At 42.9% G+C, this 7,518-nt stretch overlaps 1 long non-coding RNA gene across 1 annotated transcript; it reads right to left on the bottom strand.

Moving 5' to 3' along the window:
- Positions 1–372: 372 nt before the first annotated feature.
- On the bottom strand, positions 373–5,345 carry LOC145542242 (uncharacterized). The gene is made up of 2 exons (XR_014079720.1): positions 3,128–5,345; positions 373–656 (listed from the first exon to the last, which is right to left on the bottom strand). It is a non-coding gene; the product is annotated as an uncharacterized LOC145542242 (long non-coding RNA).
- Positions 5,346–7,518: the final 2,173 nt, after the last annotated feature.

Raw genomic sequence — 7,518 nt, 5'->3', positions numbered from 1 at the left:
TAGTTGGGGAAGATGACTCAGAAACCATAAGAATTGTCTCATATTATCCATTGATCTAATCACACTGACATCACTGAAATAGCCCATAATGAGGACAAATGTGCTATTTGTAAACCTAAAAATGAAATTGTAGAGAATATTGCCCTGAGAACAAGCAAAACCACCTCAAGTTTGAACTCACTATACCTGGAATTACACAACTGATGTTCATCATTTTTGTTCAAAAATGTTAGCCGATATGGCATCATAATGGAAAAGTGAATAATAGTCCAGTGAGCACTCGAATTCTCAAGCAAAGTGAGGAAAGTGCAGGAGAGAGGAGAGGAGAAGGTACACGAGTGTGTCTGTACTCAGAGGTGAAATAAACCAAACTTAAGGACTTAACACAAGCATCACTTATTTGTTCATTATTCTGCAGAGATGCAGAGGGGACCCCATCTCTACTTCGCGGGCCATTCGCTGGGGTCTTGACAAGGCTCATTCACCTGGGAACGTGGCTGAGACTGGGCATCCAAAGTGGCTTTGCTTCCATGTCTGGTGCCCGAGCTGGGGTGGCTGGAATCATCTCTCTGGTCAGATTACTTACATCCTCCCTCTGGGCTCCAGGAGAATGAAAGGGTTCATGGTGGTGGGGGGGCAGAAATTTCTGGTAGATTCTATTGATCAAAACAAATTACAAGATAAGATTCCAGAAGAAGAAAGTGGACCCTACCTCCTGTAGGGAGGAGTGACTTGTGGATCCAGGGGTGGTGGATAGGAGGTGTTGTTGGGAGCCATATTTGAACACAAATGTTTCTGTGTTGGAGTGCAGGCAAAAGACTTGCTCCTTGAGCAAACACTAGTTAGGCTCCGAGAAGTGAGCCCTCATTTCAGTTGGTCCTCAGCTTTGGCCAATAAGAACTGAAACTTTCAACACAAATGACTCCCTCCACCTCCTGCACTAAGAAAATTAAACAAATACTAACATTGTTCTTATCAGTTCAAGGCTCTGTCCCTAGGATACAGGCTTCGACTTGCGTAAATGCCTACCTGAGAAAACTTCGTGCTGCTGAAATAATTTACTGCTTGCTTTAGCCAAAACCTGTCCATAGGTCCCTAACATCTTTTCTTAGAGCATTTACTTTAGAAAACTTGCAATTGCAAATTGTTTCTCTGATTCTTGGGGGTGTATCTTCTACCACCTAAGAATGTCTTTCTCAAGGGAGCCATTCATTGAAATGTAATCATCTCAAATTGAGCAGGTAGGAGCCTAACTTTGATAAGTACTGGTTAGCCAACCAGAAGTGGCTTAAATGACCAACCCTCTGCCTGGTGTTTATTTTTTCATTTTTTTTTTTTTTTTTACAATTTTCCACTTTCCCTATGCCCAGTACTGACTGGAGTTGAGCTCTGTCTCTCTCCTCTACTGCAGGAGCCTGAATAAAATCTGCCTTATAGTTTTTAACAAGCATCTGCTGAATCATTTTTCTTTGATAGTACTCCTGGTGAAAAATGATGCTGTCTTGAATTATGGTATTTTACACTGAGGATACAGAGAGATAGAACTGAGATGTATTTAGAAGCTGGACCAAAAACTCTTGGAGACTAAAAGAAGGAGAAATGGTCAAGAGTCAAAGATGTGGTTTAAGATTCAGACTTGGGTAACCCTAAGTTGGTAGTAGGATTCATTGAGACTGAAGACATGAGGGCAGGGGTCAGTTGGGTTCAACTCAGACATGCTGATTTGGAAAAGTCTTCCAAATGGAGATTCTCATTAGGCCATTGGACACATGAATTTGAAGCTCTGAAGAGGTGAGCAGGGCAAAAGTATCTAGAATCTCTGCATATTTCAGGGGCTACTCAAAGTCATGTGAGTCATTGAGAAAAACTAGAGGGAATGCTTTGAAGGAAAAGAGAAGGTTTCAGAGCTTTGTGTGCTTAGTTGCTCCGTCATGTCCAACTCTTTGTGACCCCATGAATTGTAGCCCGCCAGGCTCCTCTGTCCGTGGGGATTCTTCAAGCAAGAATACTGGAGTGGGCTGCCATGTCCTCCTCCAGGGGATCTTCCCAACTCAGGGAATGAACCCAGGTCTCCCGCATTGCAGGCAGATTCTTTACTATCTGAGCCACCAGGGAAGCCCAAAGAGGTTGGTGGTGGTGGTTCAGTCACTCAGTTGTGTCCGACTCTTTGCAACCCTATGGACTGTAGTCCACCAGGCTCCTCTGTCCATGGGATTTCCCAGACAAGAATACTGGAGTGGGTTGCCATTTCCTCCTCCAGGGGATCTCCCTGACCCAGGGATCGAGCCTGGGTCTCCTGCACTGCAGGCAGATTCTCTACCAACTGAGCCACTGTGGAAGCCCTCAGACCTTTGGGGATGAGCAAATAAAATATTGACCATAAAGAAAACAGAAGGGTTGGACAGAGAGAAGGGAGGATAGAGTCAGTGCAGGGTCTTTGGGTAGAGAGGGAGTCACTCGTTGGGTACCACTGATATAACAGCAGTGATGGAGGCTGGGCTTAAATGCAGCCCAGGCCAGGAGAAAAAGGTTATTCTTTCTGCTAGCTCCAGGGTCTCTGGGAAACAGGAGGACATTTTAGATGGCTAAGAATAAGAGCAGAGGTGACAGGGCAGGAGGAGAGTAAAGGTTTGAAATATCTGTTACAGGAAATAAGATCAAAAATCAAACCAGGTATGGAGATAAAGAAGTGAGACTTTTCATCATGAAGATGGTAGGTACAAATAGAATGATGATCTCACTCAGGAAACCATGCAGAATTTAGTAGAAACTGGGACTGACAATAAGATTGTCAAATAAAGAAAGTGACATTCATGTACCTCAAGGTGGGATAAGCACCCTTGGTATTCTGTCTGTACAATAGATATGTTAGATAAATGCCTTTCATTTCCTGAACTGACATCATGAGTTCATCAAATAAGTTTTTCCAAATGAAGTGTGCCTGGCAGAGGAACACTCAGACTTTTGTGAATAGTGGACATCGCAGGAGGTGTTGGAAAGAGGCAGCCAGATGCCTTAGTCACCAAGAGAATAAAAAAGCTACCTACAGAATGAATGGAAAGTTCCAACACTCAGCTGATTTCTAAGGTCAATGGGTCATATCCACAAATATTACCTGAACACCTACCTGGTACGAAGAGTGCCCTTGAGATTCCTTGACCTCCTCAATTCAAAGTCAAGCAGCCCAAACCCTCCTTAAATAAGGATCTCTCTCTCTTTCCATCTGATACCAGCAGAGCTGAGGTCACTTTTGGCTTCTTACAGGCCTTCAAAATACACAGGAGCCCATGAAGTAGGACAGTTGGTTATAAACCTCATCACTTGCCAAAATCGTGGGTGGTGAGCCAGGCTCCCTTACTCAGATCACACTCAGAAAACACAGAAATCCAAGCTGTCACATGACATTTGACTGAAGAGTGTTTACATTCAACACTGGGCTTGTGTTCTTGCAATGAGGTCTCTTTCTTTTTCTGAGCAGCCCTCTATTCATGAAGCCAACGAGACATCACATCGTGCAGGAACCAGAAATGAATATGTGCACAACACTGCCCCACCATTCCTTTTGGAGGAGGCAAGTAGTGCTTTTGCATTTGACAACTAAAATGCCTACAACACTAAGAAGTGAATTGAACGCCAAGTTCTTCTAAATTAATCTCCAAAGGGAGAAGGCTCCACTGTTGCTTCATAACACTGAGTTTTTAAGAAAACCAAACCAAAACAGAAACTCTGTTTTAAAGAAACAATGAGGTAAAGACCAGTTAGACTTGGCTCAGGCTTGCCTGACACACAAATAGGTGGTTAATGGCATTAAAAAATTAATCACTGTATGATTAACAAATACAACAGATAGATGGAGGGATGGATGGATAATGGGTGGATAGATGATAGATAATATATATATAGCTGGATGGATGCTTGGATAGCTAGATGAATGAATTGAAAGATAATTGATAGATGATAGATACATGGATCAATGGATGAATATATGATAGATACATAGATAATGGATACATGGTATAGATAAATGATAGGTGCATGGAAAGATAGAAAGATATAAATGGATGGATAGATAGATACATGTGTGAATGAATGGGTGGATAATTGATAGATAGATGATATATATATATGGATTGATGGATGAGTAGATAGAGAGAGATACAGATCAATCATGGCCAGCATTACCTGGCACTGAATACTGAGAGGTGAGTCAATCAAAACACAGTGAAAAGAGCTCTGAGTTTGGCTTTTTGAGATCAATGCTTCATTGTGTGACCTGGAACCAGTACCTCAACTTCCTGAGCCTACTTTCCTTTATCTGTAAACTAGAGATGAGCATGGAGCTCTCATGGAGTTTTTAGTAATAGCACCATGATTATGAATTACTAACATCCTACTGATTATCAGTCATCAAGTTAAAAATTTTATATAGAATATCTCACTTGGTTCCTAAGACAACCCTATGGGGGAGATTATTTCACTAAGTCTCTTTTCAGACAAGGAATAGGAGGCACAAAGTTTTCCTCAGGCGTCTGAAGTCACAGAGCTAGCAAGTTGAGAAACTGGATCCCAACTCAAGTCTATCTCTGCTAAAGTCTATATTTTGGGGGGCTTTCCTCGTGGCTCAGTGGTGAAGAATCTGCCTGCCAATGCAGAAGATTCAAGAGGCTTGGGTTTGATCCCTGGGTTGGGCAGACCCCCTGGAGGTGGAAATGACCACCCACTCCAGTATCCTTGCCTGACAAATACCATGGACAGAGGAGTCTGGTGGGCTACAGTCCACGGGGTTGCAAAGAGTCGGTCATGACTGAGCACACATCTGTTGTCTAAGGGTCTTGACCTCTTAGCATTTAGCATGTAACATTATTCTCAGATCTTTGTCTTGCAGCCTTAGGAGGTTGCCCTCCTAAAGAGCAGAGAGGTAAATTGTCCCAGGTCACACAGTAAAGAACAAAGCTGGACCATGCTTCTTGGACTTGACAACCCAGACTGCCATGATGCTGCCCTTTACTGCTTCTTGCATGTGCTGACTCTCCCAGGCTTCTCCAATTTCTGAAATCTTTGGTACAAACAGGGCTTCCTGACTTCTCCCCACTTCCAAGGCTACTTGAGTGGCTTCAGCTTCTGTGGACAATCTACCCACTGGCTTGTGTCTCCTCAGTTCTCATGTCCCAGCTTCAGCACTTTGCGGTCATGCCCACCCATGGCTTCCCTGATAGCTCAGCTGGTAGAGAATCCATCTGCAATGTGGGAGACCTGGCTTTGATGCCTGGGTTGGGAGGATCCCCTGGAGAAGGGAAAGGCTACCCACTCCAGTATTCTGGCCTGGAGAATTCCACGGACTGTGTAGTCCGTGGGGTCACAAAGAGTCAGGCATGACTGAGCGACTGTCACTACCCATGGCAACCACCTCTTCTCCTTACTGCTCCTGCCCTCAGCTGTCACAGAGATTCCTCGGGTCATGGTATCCAGACCACTAGTCCCTTGATGTGTCAAATGATTTTGCCTTCATCCGTTCCCTCCTATGCTTTCTTTCTCCCACCTTATTTCTTTTCCATCCTGCATAGCCAAGCTTCTGGTGAGAGTTGGCTAATGTGGTTTCTCTATTTCATTATCACTCAGTCTATAGAATCATGACTCAGCTTCCTTTGTCTCTTTACTCCCAGTAGGCACTACTGTGGGGTAATGTGTGCAGTAATTGCATTTTTTTTCTTTTCTCTCGGCTAATAGATCACCTGCTTTGGGTAAGCCTTGCCTAAATCAATATAATCGAGTGGGGCACCTCTAATAAATGCATCCGTAACACCTGTAGAGTAAGTCCCCTACAAACGAACCTTCAAGTTGTGAACTTTTAAAGATGTTAACGTGTGTTCCACCAATGTCAGACGTGATTGGAATTGCAGCTTGCCTTCTGTCTCCTGTTGCAGACAGTCTTTCGGCTCTACCGTCGCCCACCTCCTCTCCCTCCTCCAGTAACTCTTCCTGCCTGTTCACTTGATGCCAGCCCCTGTGTGCCAGCTGTTGTACTAGACTACTGTACTTTTCAAGGTACTGTGCTGTAAGATTAAAAATGCTTTATTTTTTTGTGATTGCTTGTTTTTGTGTACATACTATTTCTGTGAGAAATATTATAAACTTATTACAGCACAGTGCTATATAGCCGATTGTGTTAGTTGGGTACCTAGGCTAACATTGTTGGACTTATGTACAAATTGGACTTTTGAACATGCTCCCGAAATGGAACTCATTTGTATGTAAGGGACTTACTGTACTCACCTGCCACAAATGTTAATCCTTACTAGAATGTAAATTCCTTGAGAGCAGAAATGATATTTTGTATACAAAGAAGTCCCTTTTACTTAGAAAATTTGACAAACAATAAGGGCTCCTCAAATCCTTCATTATTTTTTCTTTTAGTTACATTTGACAGAAAACATTGTGTGACTTTCAGTTGTACAACAGATTGATTTTATATATATATCTCAAATATTGTTGTTGTTCAGTCACTAAGTCATGTCTGACTCCGTAACCTCATGGACTGCAGCTGAGAGGCTTCTCTGTCTTTCACCATCTCCTGGAGCTTGCTCAAATTTATGTCCCTTGAGTCCGTGATGCCATCCAACCATCTCATCCTCTGTCATCCTCTTTTCTTCTCGCCTTCTATCTTTCCCAACATCAGGGTCTTCTTCAATGAGTTGGCTCTTTGCATTAGGTGGCCAAAGTATTGGAGCTTCAGCATCAGTCCTTCCAATACCTCAAATATATATATATATATATATATATATATATATGTATATTTGTTGTTTCCATATCCACTTAAGTTGTTTCCATATCATATTTTGAATATTGCTGCTATTGGTTTTTTTTAGATCTTTAAAAATTCATTCATTTCATTTTGGCTGCTCTTGGTCTTCGTTGCTACTTGTGGGCTTTCTCTAGTTGCAGTGAGCAGGGGCTACTCTCTAGTCACGGTGTGTGGGCTTTTCTTATTGTGGCGCATAGGCTCTGGCCACACAAGCTTCAGTAGTCACGGCCTATGGGCTCAGTTGCCCTGCAGCAAGTGGGATCCTTCCTGAAAAGGAAACAAACCCATGTCCCTCACGTGGCAGGCAGACCCCCAACCACTGGACTACCAGGGAAGCCCTAAGTCTTTTTTTTTTTTTTTTGATGTGGGCCATTTTTAGAGTCTTTATTGAATTTTTTACAATATTGCTTCTGCTTTATGCTTTGGTTTTTTGGCCTTGAGGCATGTGGGATCTTAGCTCCCCAACCAGGAATCAAACACACACCCTGCACATTGGAAGGCAAAGTCCTAACCACCCGACAGCCAGGGAAGTCCCTGTGGCTGCTATTGTGAATTAATGCTGTAGTGCTGTAGTAAAGAACAGTATGAAGCTTCCTCAAAAAATTAAAAATAGAACTAGCATACGATCTAGCAATTCCACTCCTGGGTCAATATGTGAAGGAAATGAAAACAGGTCACCAAAAAGATGTATGCATGCCCATGTTTATTGCAGCATT

Source organism: Giraffa tippelskirchi, chromosome 3 (assembly GCF_054371585.1).
Source record: "Giraffa tippelskirchi isolate mGirTip1 chromosome 3, T2T-mGirTip1v1.2.pri, whole genome shotgun sequence".
In the NCBI taxonomy this organism is placed as follows: domain Eukaryota; kingdom Metazoa; phylum Chordata; class Mammalia; order Artiodactyla; family Giraffidae; genus Giraffa; species Giraffa tippelskirchi.
The sequence above is the reverse complement of the archived record's forward strand: the minus strand, read 5'-3'. Positions and strand labels throughout refer to the sequence as shown.